This window comes from Bos javanicus, chromosome 24 (assembly GCF_032452875.1).
Source record: "Bos javanicus breed banteng chromosome 24, ARS-OSU_banteng_1.0, whole genome shotgun sequence".
NCBI classification, from domain to species: domain Eukaryota; kingdom Metazoa; phylum Chordata; class Mammalia; order Artiodactyla; family Bovidae; genus Bos; species Bos javanicus.
The window spans coordinates 26,691,719-26,705,285 of NC_083891.1; positions in this window are offsets into that span (position 1 = coordinate 26,691,719).

A 13,567-nucleotide genomic window follows, 5' to 3' on the forward strand; every position below is an offset into this window, starting at 1 on the left:
AACACATAATTCTAAATTAAACAGATTTATATTAGCTGTAAAAACACAGATTTGCCAATCTGTCATAGCATAATGTACATAGTTCCAAATGTTCAACAAAATTGATACAATTCAACAGTGTGGGAAAGGAAAAGTTCGATTTTTTCCCCCCATTTTCTTGTAGATGTGGCTCTAACAGTAGCAGACCCAAACATAAGGTGAAGCGTGTGATTGGGAATGGGTTGTTTTAGCATTAAAATTACATTAAGGAAGTGCTCATCAAATTAACTGAATGAATATTTCCACCTGGCCTGTGGATCATGCATTCCATGAAAGGATGTAGATTTTTCTTGGTCTCATCTTCTCACATACCTCATTTCACGTCTTCATTATTTTGTGACTCGATATTGATAGCTGTTTAATGAAAAGATAAATTCTATTTTATTGTAAAGCTGTGCTATTCCATTATTGCTCTTAATTCTTTCTTTTTAAATTTATTTTGGTATTTGCCAGAGCAATATATATTGGAAATGGTTGGAGGATTAACAATTCTGATTCTGTTTCATGAGGAGTTATCCCCTGAAGCCTAGTCCAGAGCGATGACTGGCCATGCTGTGAAGTTTTCAGGAATACACAGAAGCACAAGAGTGAAGAGAAATATACAATATATAGTCTGATCTAATCCAAAAAAACGTGTGAAATTTAGAAAAATGTAGCAAAGATGACTCAGACTTATCATCTCAGCATTTTTCTACTAGACCAAGTTTTCTGGATTTAGAAGTATCTCCCTCACCCTCCCATAGAGCTTTCCCTATCAGACACATATTACACAATAAATGACTTCCAAGAAATATTAAATAGAATAGACATTTGGAAAGGAAGTACAGCATGTTTGGATTACCTTTCTCATTGCTGTCAGCTTCCTAGCTGATATTATTGAATATGGATAGACTCTGATATATTCTACACTGTAGCTTCAAGTCAAGTAACAGATGGTACAATTTAATAAATGTGAAGAAGTCACAGTCAGGAAATATGAGATTGTTTTTCTTTTAATATATTAATTAGGCTGAACATGTAAGACAGTGCTCTTCAACCAGTTGTTCATTTCTTCTAGCAAATCACTTTATCTGCTAAGTTTACTATTTAATAAAATGGAACTAAACTTATTATATATATACTTATATATTAAACTTATTTATATATAACTTGTTTATATATAAGTTTTCTATAAGTATAATGCTAATAGTTTGACTTTTAAGTATAAAATACGTAACAAAAATTTGTCAGTATTAATCATGAAATTGTTCTTTAAAAATTTTCTGTTAGAGCTGATGATCCCATCAGTTTCAGCAGAGATTTGAATTTGTATGTTGACATTGTTCATTGGAAGACATTTCCAGTGAACTTACTCTAATGATTTGGGAGTAAAATCAAGGATTGGTTTCCAGTTGTGACTACACAGTGTTTCTATTAGCCAAGAAGCTGTGTGTGTTCACCATTTTTAATACTACAGAAGCTATGCTGCAGCTTGAGGAAATAATCTACTTTACTAGGTCTGGCTAGGAACACAAATTGAAGTGGTTTAGTCACTAAGTTGTATCTGATTCTTAAAACCACATGACTCTAGACTGCCAGGCTCCTCTGTCCATGGGATTTCCCAGGCAAGAATACTGGAGCGGGTTGCCATTTCCTTCTCCAGGGGATCTTCCTGACCCAGGCATCAAATCCACCTCTCCTGCATTGCAGTTGGTTTCCTGCATTACAGGTGAATTATTTACCTACTGAGCCATCAGGGGATCCACTGGGAACACAGGCTGAGCCTTAAAGGAAAGTAGGTGTTAGGGAGTGAGGAAACATCTGTTTTTGATTAACATATAGTGTAAGAGTATAAATTTTTAGTGAACATTATATTGGCTTCTACTTCTGGTAATGAAGAAAAAGAAATGTAGATCAGTGCTCCTCCTGACATCACACAGAACATCTGAACAATATATTAAGAAAAAAAATCTGTTTGAAGGAACAAAAGAGCTAAAAGATAATAAAGAATTGCAAATTTGAGATCCTGAAGACCAAAGAAATCCAAATAAATGAGCCCTACCTTTGAGATTTGTCTCCCCCACAGACTTTTGCTAGTTCTGGAAGAATCAGCTAAGACACTAGAGTCTGAATCATAAGTGTGAAACTTCAGTAGTCAGGGGGACAAAATGTGGAGTCCAGGCATCATAAGGACATTCCTTGGCAAACTCGCTGTGTTTAGGATTGGTTTACTCAAGTGTTGGAGGTTTAGGAATAAAAACGAAATGGAAATGAAATCATTACAATTACTTAAATTGGAATAAGTTAATCTCAGAAATCTAAGGGAAATGGATACCTGGAAAAATAAAATTATGTCATTTTAAGATTCAAATTATTCCTATAAAACACTTTTTGATATAGTATCCATTACACAATAGAAAATAATAACCTGGTAAAATCTAAATATCAGAACTAAACCATAAGACTCCTAACAAGAAAAAAAATAGGGTAGATCTTCTTGACTTTGGATTTGCCAGTGAATTTTTAGGTAGGATATCAAAAGCATGAGTAATTTTTAAAAAAATTAATAAGTACATTGGGGTACATGTGTCTCTTTCCCTTTTGGTTTCCTCAGTGTGTATGCCCAGCAGTGGGATTGCTGGATCATAAGGCAGTTCTATTTCCAGTTTTTTAAGGAATCTCCACACTCTTCTCCATAGTGGCTGTACTAGTTTGCCTAATGTTCATTGCAGCACTGTTTATAATAGCCAGGACATGGAAGCAACCTAGATGTCCATCAGCAGATGAATGGATAAGAAAGCTGTGGTACATATACACAATGGAGTACTACTCAGCCATTAAAAAAGAAAACATTTGAATCAGTTCTAATGAGGTGGATGAAACTGGAGCCTATTATACAGAGTGAAGTAAGCCAGAAAGAAAAACACCAATACAGTATACTAACACATATATATGTAATTTAGAAAGATGGTAACAATAACCCAATGTACGAGACAGCAAAAGAGACACTGATGTATAGAACAGTCTTTTGGACTCTGTGGGAGAGGGAAAGGGTGGGATGATTTGGGAGAATGGCATTGAAACATGTATAATATCATGTATGAAACGAGTCACCAGTCCAAGTTCGATGCACGATACTGGATGCTTGGGGCTGGTGCACTGGGACGACCCAGAGGGAGGGTATGGGGAGGGAGGAGGGAGGAGGGTTCAGGATGGGGAACACGTGTATACCTGTGGTGGATTCATTTCAATATTTGGGAAAACCAATACAACATTGTAAAGTTTAAAAATAAAATAAAAATTAAAAAAAATTAATAAGTAGGCTTCATCAAAATGAAAAGAAATGGAAGCATCAAGGGACGTTGTTAGGAAAGTAAAGTAAAAAGACAACTTAGAGAATTGGAAAAAATATAAGAAAATCACAATCTGCTAAGAATCTACTATCCAAACATATAAAGAACTCTTGTAACTCGATGACAATAAAACAAACAAAAAAGGTTTTAATGGGCAAATTATTTGATAGACTTTTCTCCAAAAAGATGGATGAATGGCCAGTAAACATGTAAAAAAATGGTCAACATCATTAGCCATAAGAGAAATGCTAATCAAAGCTACAATGAAGTACCACTTCATAGCCACTAGGATGGCTATAAGTATACATCATCATAAAAAATACAAGCATTGTCAAGGATATGAGGAAACCGGGACCCTGCGTACTGCTGGTAGAAATGGAAAATGGTGTAGGCACTGCAGAAATGAGGCACAGGTTTCCTCAAAGAATTAAACAAAGAATTACCATATGGCTCAGCAATGGCATGCCTAGGTATACACCCAGGATTGAAAATGGAACAAATAGATACTTATATGGCAGTGTTCACTGAAGCATTATTCACAGTAGCCAAAAGATAAAAAAGTGAAGTCGCTCAGTCGTGTCCAACTCTTTGCAACCCCATGGACTATTTACCAAGCTCCTCTGTCCAAGGAATTTTCCAGGCAAGAGTACTAGAGTGGATTGCCATTTCTTTCTCCAGGGGATCTTCCCAACCCAGGGGTTGAACCTGGGTCTCCCGCATTGCAGGCATACACTTTACCTCCTGAGCCACCATGGAAAGGTAAAAAACGTTGTATTAAACACAGATTTGACTATTCTTATTAACATTTTCCAGAAGCACATTAGTCAAGTGTCTTCACTGAAGTTGATGCAGAATTTGTTCATTGAAGTTTCTTCTGAAATTTAAGCCTTATATTAACTTTATTACTGATTTTTGTTATCAATAAACCACTACATAAAAACTTTAAGCTATAAAGTCACTTAATTTATGTACTTAATCTTTATATTTAACATAATGTTAAAATATAAATTATATTTGTAGTATGCAATTTACTGAATAAAATGACATACATAAAATTAAAGAAGATTTAGTCATAAGAATTTATGTTGATAAAATTTTTATATTTGTCACATACTCAAGGAGACATTAGTACATCTTATTGCCAATATTTACATCTGGAGATGTACTTTTAAAATCAAGTCTTTGTATTCTTTCAAAAATTTACCAAAACAAACCCTAAACCCATGATATAATTCTTATATCAGACTTTAAAAACTGCCATCTTTCCTCTTATGAAAATTTCCCAGAATTGTAAACCATATTATGCTATGTAAACGTGTCTTTAATGAATTTAAAATCATAAAATTATACTTTATGATTCTTTTAAAATCATAAAATCATAAGTTATTCTTATGATTTTCTTTCCTTTATAAAAATGACCTGCATTTTAATACTATTCAGTACAAAGGCAATATGATAATACTTACTAAAAAAATTTTTAAGATTCTGCTTTACATAGGTTTATAGATATGTTAGAAGTAAACCTTAATACAATTTAAATTGTTTCAAAACATATTTTGAATTCAATTATTGTCCACCAATCTGACAAATATAGATTAAAATATTTGGATATATTGGAATGATAAAATTGAATTAGTAATGCCATGTGGTCAAATTTAGAAAAAAAGAAATAAATATCCAACTTTAAAGACCAAGTGTTCCAGACATATATTTATATTAAGGATGATTGGTAGATTTATCTGAGAAATTCATAAGGTTAGAAACAGTAAAACAGAACTACCAATTACTTCCTTTGTGTCTGTCTACATTCTTATCAAATAATAAAAATGCATCTTAAAAAATGTTTCACTTGCATGAGCATTCAGACGATGAGATGGTTGGAGAGCATCATTGACTCAATGGATATGAGTCTGAGCAAGCTCTGGGAGTTGGTGATGAACAGGGAAGCCTGGTGTGCTGCAGTCCATGGGGTCGCAAAGAGCCTGACACGACTGAGCGACTGAACTGAACTGAACTGTACGTATATTACTACTATTTTTTTTATGTTTGTTTTATATTGGCAAAAATTTCACATACAGATGAGTACCTATGATTTTAGATCATATTTACATGTTCTCTTTAAGGTTATTGGTTATTCACAAAGTAAAATAAGCTAAGATTGTAGGTTTGACAGTTCATGTTTATTTTTAAATATTTGATATGATTTTTGGTATTTCATTATTATTAAGGGTCAATTCAAAAGCAGACATGAGATTTTTCTTTGGAAACTTGTCTTTCAGTAAGCACAGGTATCGTTTAATATAATTGTTTCTTAAAGTCATGAACAGTCAGCTATGGAAAATAATCTGCTTTACATAACTGTGATTTTCAAAATAATAGTCAATTCTCTCTGTAAAATAATTTGGCTTTTATTGTAAACTTTAGTTAAGTTTACATTACTTTTAAGTTAAAATTACTTTGGGACTTCCCTAGAAGGCCAGCCCACTGCAGGGGGCATGGGCTTGATACATGGTCAAGGGAATTAAGATCCCACATGCTGCTTAGTGAATAGGTAAAAAAATGAAAATTAAAATAATAAATAAATTGGGCCAAGATATAAAAAATAACTGTTAAAAATACTTTTTGTTAGATGCAAGTTTTTCTTTTTTTACTTCACTTTTTAAAAATGTCAGAAAATAATTTTGTATATAGACGCTTTAAAACATTATTAGCACAGAAAACTGATGGAATTATGTATACTCTTTTGGAAGACTTTTTTTTTTTCTTGATGATTTGTATCTCTCCTATTTGATCTTATTCCAAATACCCAACACATCAACGGTCCATTTAGTGATCACTAAATCAGAACGCCAAAAAAGCCCAAGGCTATATTAGAAGTTGGAACCACCTCAGATATTCATAGTTGCTTGCATTGCTCTCTTAACAGTAACAACAATGTGCCTTAATTTAGATTTTTTTTATATTTTCTCATTATACATGATCGCCTATTCAATATTAGTGAAATATTATATTAAATATCGATGGAAATAAGTATACATGTCAAGTGCACATTTAAATGTGTATATTTTATTGAAAGGGCTTCCCCTGTGGCTCAACTGGTGAAGAATTCACCTGCAATGCAGGAGACTTGGGTTCAATCCCTGGGTTGGGAAAATCCCCTGAAGAAGGGAAAGCCTACTCAGAATTATCTGGCCTGGAGAATTCCCTGGCCAGGAGAATTCCATGGACTATAGTCCATGGTGTTGCAAAAAGCAGGACATGACTGAGCGACTTACACTTTCACTTTTCATTTTATTTAAAAGTTTATATTTAAACTCCTATGTTCATAAGTGTAACACAGTCAGCTAATTTAGCCACATATTCTCATATATAAGTATGCCATTTTGGAGACTTTTATCACTTTAAGTTAAAAAATGGACATATCTTTATTAACACTTTGGAAAACAACCAAGGTATGAAGAACAGAAAGTCATGATTCTAGACTCTGGGAAGTCACTGTTACCATTTTGATATAGTTACTTCCAGAATTCTACTGGGTACTCTACTTCAGTTCAGTTCAGTCGCTCACTCGTGTCTGACTCTTTGCGACCCCATGAATCGCAGCACGCCAGGCCGCCCTGTCCATCACCAACTCCCGGAGTTCACTCAGACCCACGTCCATTGAGTCAGTGATACCATCCAGCCATCTCATCCTCTGTCGTCCCCTTCTCCTCCTGCCCCCAATCCCTCCCAGCATCAGAGTCTTTTCCAATGAGTCAACTCTTCGCATGAGGTGCTACTTGACATTAGATCAAATTATATTTCATCTTTTAAAAAGTTTTTATTAACCTGCTTTCAGAATTATTAAAAATTCAATAATATTCTTAAATTTAAAAATTATACTATTATTTTAGATAATATTTTGTGACAGAAATATTACTTTAGTAGATATTTGTTGTGCTGAAATTGTGTAAATGTTTTGGATGGTTTCTCTTAAATTTTGAGATATAAGAATACAATATCAATTATTGTGTATATTTTGTGATTTTTAAGTTTCCAGGCTGATTTCCCAAAAGGGGCAATGATTTACTCTTATTTAAGTGTGTATCATTTTTGTGCCAGACATTTTTATATCATCTTAACTATTTTTAAGTGTAAGTCCAGTAGTATTAAATATATTCACAGTGTTTGCAACTACCATTCCTACCCATTTTCAGGACTCTCTTCATCTTGTAAAACTGAAAGTCTGTACTCAAAACAAAACTCCCCATTTCTCTCTGCCACAGCTACTGGCCTATGCCATTCTTCCATCTACAAGTGGCTTTGACTACTTAAGCATTAATAATTTGTTAAATGGAATCATACAGTGTTTTTTTTAATACAAACTAATTTTCACTTAGCATAATGTCCTCCAGGGTCATTTATGTTGTAGCATATTTAGGAATTTCTTTCCTTTTTGAAGCTGAGTAACTTTCCATTAAATGTATACACCACATTTTGCCTATCCAATCATTCATCAGGCAACAGTTAGGTTGCTTCCAAGTGTCCATTGATGGATGACAATGTGCTTCCAAATAGTTAGGTTATAGCTACCATGATCTGTGCTCCTACAAACATGGGTATACAAATTTCTCTTCCAGATCTTCCTCTCATTTATCTTGGATATATTTTCAGAAGTGGATTCCTGGATTATATGCTAATTTTACTTTATTTTAGGAGCCATCATGCTGTTTTCCACAATGACCACATAATTTTCTATTACCACCAATAGTGTGCAAGGATTCCAATTACTCCACAGTCTCTCCAACCCTTGTTATTTTAAGATTTTTGATAGCAGCCATTCTACTAGGTAAGAAGTGATATCCCACTTCAGTTTTGATTTGTATTTCTCTACTGATAAATAATGTTAAGCATCTTTTCATTTATTAGCCATTTTTATTGATATATCTTCTTTGAAGCTATAAACAATTTAATGCTACAAAAAAACCAAAGACATCTCTTTCTACCTTATATTTATAGGTTATTATTTAAATAATGCCATTGATTTTTTAAGTTGTCTGTATTTTAATATAGTCATTTATTTCTGAATTAATTATGCAAAATGATCTGGATATGAAAGAGCTCTGCATGAACATCATGAATTAGCTTTTCATCTTCCTTCAGAGAATCAGTTAGAATGGGAAGCTGTTGAAAACTAAATCTAAGACAGTTAGCATGTTTTAGTTTTTCTTGGAGGAATCTTTCACACTTTATAGTTTGAAAAGCCCATTTCTAGTTTTATGTGGATCTTTAGATATTCTTAATTTACATTTTAAAAATATGAAGACATTCAGCCCTCATAGAAAAATTTCCTTGTCTCTTGAATTCACAAATTCACCCTCTGTCTCCAGATCTTTTACATGTGTTGGTCTTAATATTTATAAACTCATTAAGTTCAAGTAACTTACCCACTTGTGTTTTATGAAACATTTAATTCAAAACAATAAACAGCTTGAATTTAAGCATCACCAAACAAACTTTCCTTCTGGACTACTGTCTGTGAATTTAAATGTGAATATTCAAATACCCTAATATTTGCACAAAGGGTCTTTTTTTTCTCTTTATTTCTTTCTGACAACCCCTATATCTCACGTATAGCTATATCAGATTATCAAAAGAAAGAGTGAGACAAAGGGAAGAAGGAAGAATTGAAGAGACAGAGGGAGGGATGGAAGGAGGGAGGAAGGAAGGGAGAAAAAAAAGAAACTGCATTGTAATGACAACTGAATAACCATGAGAACAGACTTTTTGTTGTTCAGTTCGGACAAAAATAGCTTATGGTACAATGTAGCTTTAATGTAACAGGAACTTTTATATTCATCACTGAATATAATGAATGCTTTTGAGAAGCACTCAAACATGTACATCTATAAAATGTTGTCTCTAATGAATTTGAGAAAAAAAATCATTTATAAATGACAGAATGATGAAGCTAAGTGAGGTCAAGTGCTTTGGCCAACGTTTCCCAGCTAGCGAGCAGCAAGGCTTGGGACCTCAACATTCTGCCTACAGCTTTGGACTTCCACACTGTAACCTGCCACATTGCACAAGTCAAGAGTAGTATCAGAGCCTGACATAGCTCTTACGACTCATCCTGCTTGCTAATCTTTTAGTCATTACTTCGATATTGTTGTACACGTGTACTCTCCCTGCTTTTATCTAATTGCAATCAAGACCTCTTCAGATTTTATTCAGGAGCTGATTAGAATAATATAGATCAACAAAGGAATTTACTCTCTTGGATTTTGTAGAAGGTAACCTTTCATGATTCTCTAATAAAAATTAAAGTAGTTGTGTTATTTAATTACAAAATATGTAACCTCATTTCAGCTTTCCTATCAGGCGAGTATTGAAGCTGACACTTCAATTGAGTTTACCCAAGGGTTCATAAGCTTGGAGAGTTAAACACAAGCAGCTATCAAAGCACAGGTATCATCACAGGCTCCCCATACCTAATTACTACAAGTGAAAAGTTTCCTCCAGAGAGAGACCACTTTCATTCCAAATCTGACAGGTAGAAATTAGTTGCCTAATGGAATGGAATAGGTCTGCAAATTGAAGGAATTAAGTGTGCTTTTTTAATTTAAGCTCCCTCTAAATTAGATTTTAATTTGGATCCAAATGTAAAGAAGTTGCTGGCATGAAGCAGCTTAGTTTGGCCCAGAGCCAATCACTTTATATTGCCCTTCTCTAGATACCATGTGTCTCTTTTACAGCCACCAGCCATTGTGGGGCAGAAAAATGGTCATGCTTTAATCAAGGGAAGTTTTCCTGAGAGCGCTTGTCCCCAAATTTGGAATACTGCTAATTGATTTGCTTTTATCTCTAAGCAATTTCACTGGCACAGAGACATCAAAGGATGAATTTGTGTGAGTATGTGTGTATTTTTTAATATTGTTAAGATTGTGAAGAAAGTATCAGCCCATCAGAAGTGGAATACAATAAAAATAGACAACTTATTCAGCCTTGGCTCAACTGTAGTGGGATTCCCCTCTCAAGTGATAAAACAGTAACATGAAACAATAACTCAAAAGAAATCAAAACGGAGATTCTTATAGTAGGTGATACTCCAGCAGAGCAAAGTGACTAATGGGAGATTCTGTAGAACATCTACTTCATTCAATAAACATAACCTGATGCAGGCCATGGGGTTGCAAAAAGTGGGACATGACTTAGCTACTGAACAACAACAATACCAAGAGTATGTCTAATGATATTCAAGGGTTAGCTGTGGATGTTATGAGAATATATATGAATTGAGAACTGTAGCTTATACTCCAAATGAATACATAAATTATATTTGAGGACATATCACATTTAACTCCAGTAGAAACAAACTTTTTCTAAATATTTTTTAAAACTTTCAGTTGAAAAACCCAGATAACCATGAAACAGCCCAATGAGTTATAAACATCTATTAATCCACTTATAATGATAATGACATGTTATCATTATGCCAATATTGCTGGGGAGTCCAATTGATGAAACGGTGATAGGGAAGGAAGGCTTGTGTTAGGTAGAAGAGAATAGGTAAAGGTATTTCACAGGTAATGACCACACAATAAATGTCTCTGGGAAATAGGGTTAAAAAAATGTCATTTCACACCCAAACGGGAAAATATTTTTCATTTTTCAATAAAAGCCATGTCAGCCTATTGCCTCTCTACACTAACGGCCAAGAAGTGTGTCATTCATAGGTAACTGATCATTTCCAGAACATTCTTCAGAAGGAAGAATCTCTTTAATATCCAGCATTAACACTGAGGTACTAAGGAGGTGGGTAATAGGCATTGGTGTGAGAGAAAACCGACTTCAACAGAAGGGTTCTGATCAGGTTAGATTTTCAGACAGATGAGTCTCACCTTTTCCCTGAGAACCTTTACTGGTAAGAGGAAATATGTGCCTGTTTTACAAAGTGAGAAGATAACAAACCAATGCTGACATAGGAGTGAAGCTGAACCTAATGAAGCTGGATTCCAGAAGGGTCTGTACTCAGGATACATGGGAAACTGATGGCCACGAACCACCATATACCTTGACTATAATGGTCTATGAAGAAGGGCTTTCTGTTCACTTCTTTGTTTTGCCTGTTTTGCTTTGTACTACTGTTTCCTTTGGCATTAAATGCACCAGATATGAAACAGTAAAGATTAAAACAGTGTCCCTGAGAAGCTATGGCCACAGTTCAGCCACCAGCCCTCTAGCAGACATCCATAGCCTGGCTAAGTTAGGTATTTTAAAACAACACTTGGCTCTCAACAGTTTTTGTGCACAGTTGGACAGAATGGAATCAAACATAAATATTCTTTGGATGGAAATCTTTTAGTCTAGGCCCAGAGAATTCTCAGTTTCAAGCATAGTGACCAATCCCAGCACTCAGTCAAAAAATACCATTAATGAGCTCAGCAAAAGCAAGAAGTACAGTAGGTGCAGCCTTGACTTCCATCATATTTGGAAGCAGAAATTCACTAATATATGTTTAAAACAGAGAAGAGAAAAGCTATAAGGTTGTAAGGCAATGAGAATACTTGAGAGATAAAGGTTGATTCCTAAAGTTATGAGAGACTTCCCTGGTGGTCCAGGGGTTGAAACTTTGCCTTCCAATGCTGGGGGCTGCAGGTTCAATTCCTGTTCAGGGAGCTAGGGTGCCACACGCCATGTGGCCAGAAAACCAAAACAGAAAACAGGAGCAATATTGTAACATATTCAACAACAACTTTAAAAATGGTCTACATCATAAAAATCTTTTTAGAAACTAATGTCTTACTAGAATAAATAAAATAAATATGAAGAAAAGAAAGACAAAGATAATTTTGAAAAAATTTTAAGAAAAGAGACAACGAACTAAATTTAGAACATACAAAAATGTCTAAACCTTAATAACAAAATAAAATAATAAATAGTCACTGTCAATCATATCTAAAAAAAAAAAAAACTGGAAAGAGAAAAAAGGTCAAAAGACTTGCATAGACATGCCACTGGGAAAAAAACTCTAAATGGCCAACCATGTTGGAAATAAGGGAGAAGAAAAATTAGAGCTTTAATGAGATACTATAAAATAGACAAAACTTAAAATTTTACATTAACTACTGTTGACAAGAACAGTGCAACAGGAAGTCTCAGGACTGGTAAGAATATACATTGAGTCAATATTTTTTATATAACAGTTTGGCATTATCTAGTAAAGTTGGGTAAATAGATACTGGATGCCCATCAATTTTAACCCTAGGTATATACCATAAAGTTATGTGCATAAGAATACCAGGATGGATAAAAATAATGTTCATAGCAACATTGTTCTCTATACTCAAAAGTAGACACCATCCAAATGCCTATCAACTGTCGAAAAATAAATTGTAATGTTTTCATATAATAGAAAATTAAGAGTGCTATAAAAATAGATGCATTTTAGCTAAACCAAAAATACAGGTGTTTTTACAAACATAATGTTGAGTGAAGGAAGCAAGATACAAACATTATATTATGTGAAATTCATCTTGTATAGAGTTAATCAAACTAAATTGTACGTGAATGAATGCTCACTTAGGAAAGGAATAAAGAGGAAAATATTACTATAAATGATGGCTATTATATTTGTGCCTTTTGTATGCACAACCATTTTCCTTTTGCCCTTCAGTCTCTTCTGAAAAAATAACAACTCAAACTTCAAGTTTTCAGCCATGGGATTCCTTAGCTTGACATAGGAGAGAAGGCACCACTTTTGTGGTTACCCTGCTCAAAAATTGGGTCATCAGATACATAAAAATATTTATTGACTGAGAAAATTGTTTTTCTATTTACTGTGTGACAGTTAATTTTATGTGTCAACCATACTGGGCCAGGGGTGTCCAAATATTTGGTCAAATACTATTCTGGCTATTTTTGCTAGGATTTTTTTGGGGGGAGGGGTGTAATTAGTATTTAAACTGACAGATCTCACCATTAGATCAGCACCTTAATCAATAAAGTAGATTACCTTTATCCAATCAGTTGAAGGCCAGAATAGACTATAATGACCAAAATTTTTCTGCATAAGAGAACTCTCAAGCCCTCTGTCTTCAGATTTCATATGCAATACTGGATTTTCATGTCTGATGGTCTTTGGCAGAGAATACTGGCTTTGGCTTTTCCTAGGGCTCCCACACTAACAGCCCACTCTGCAGACTTTGAACTTACCA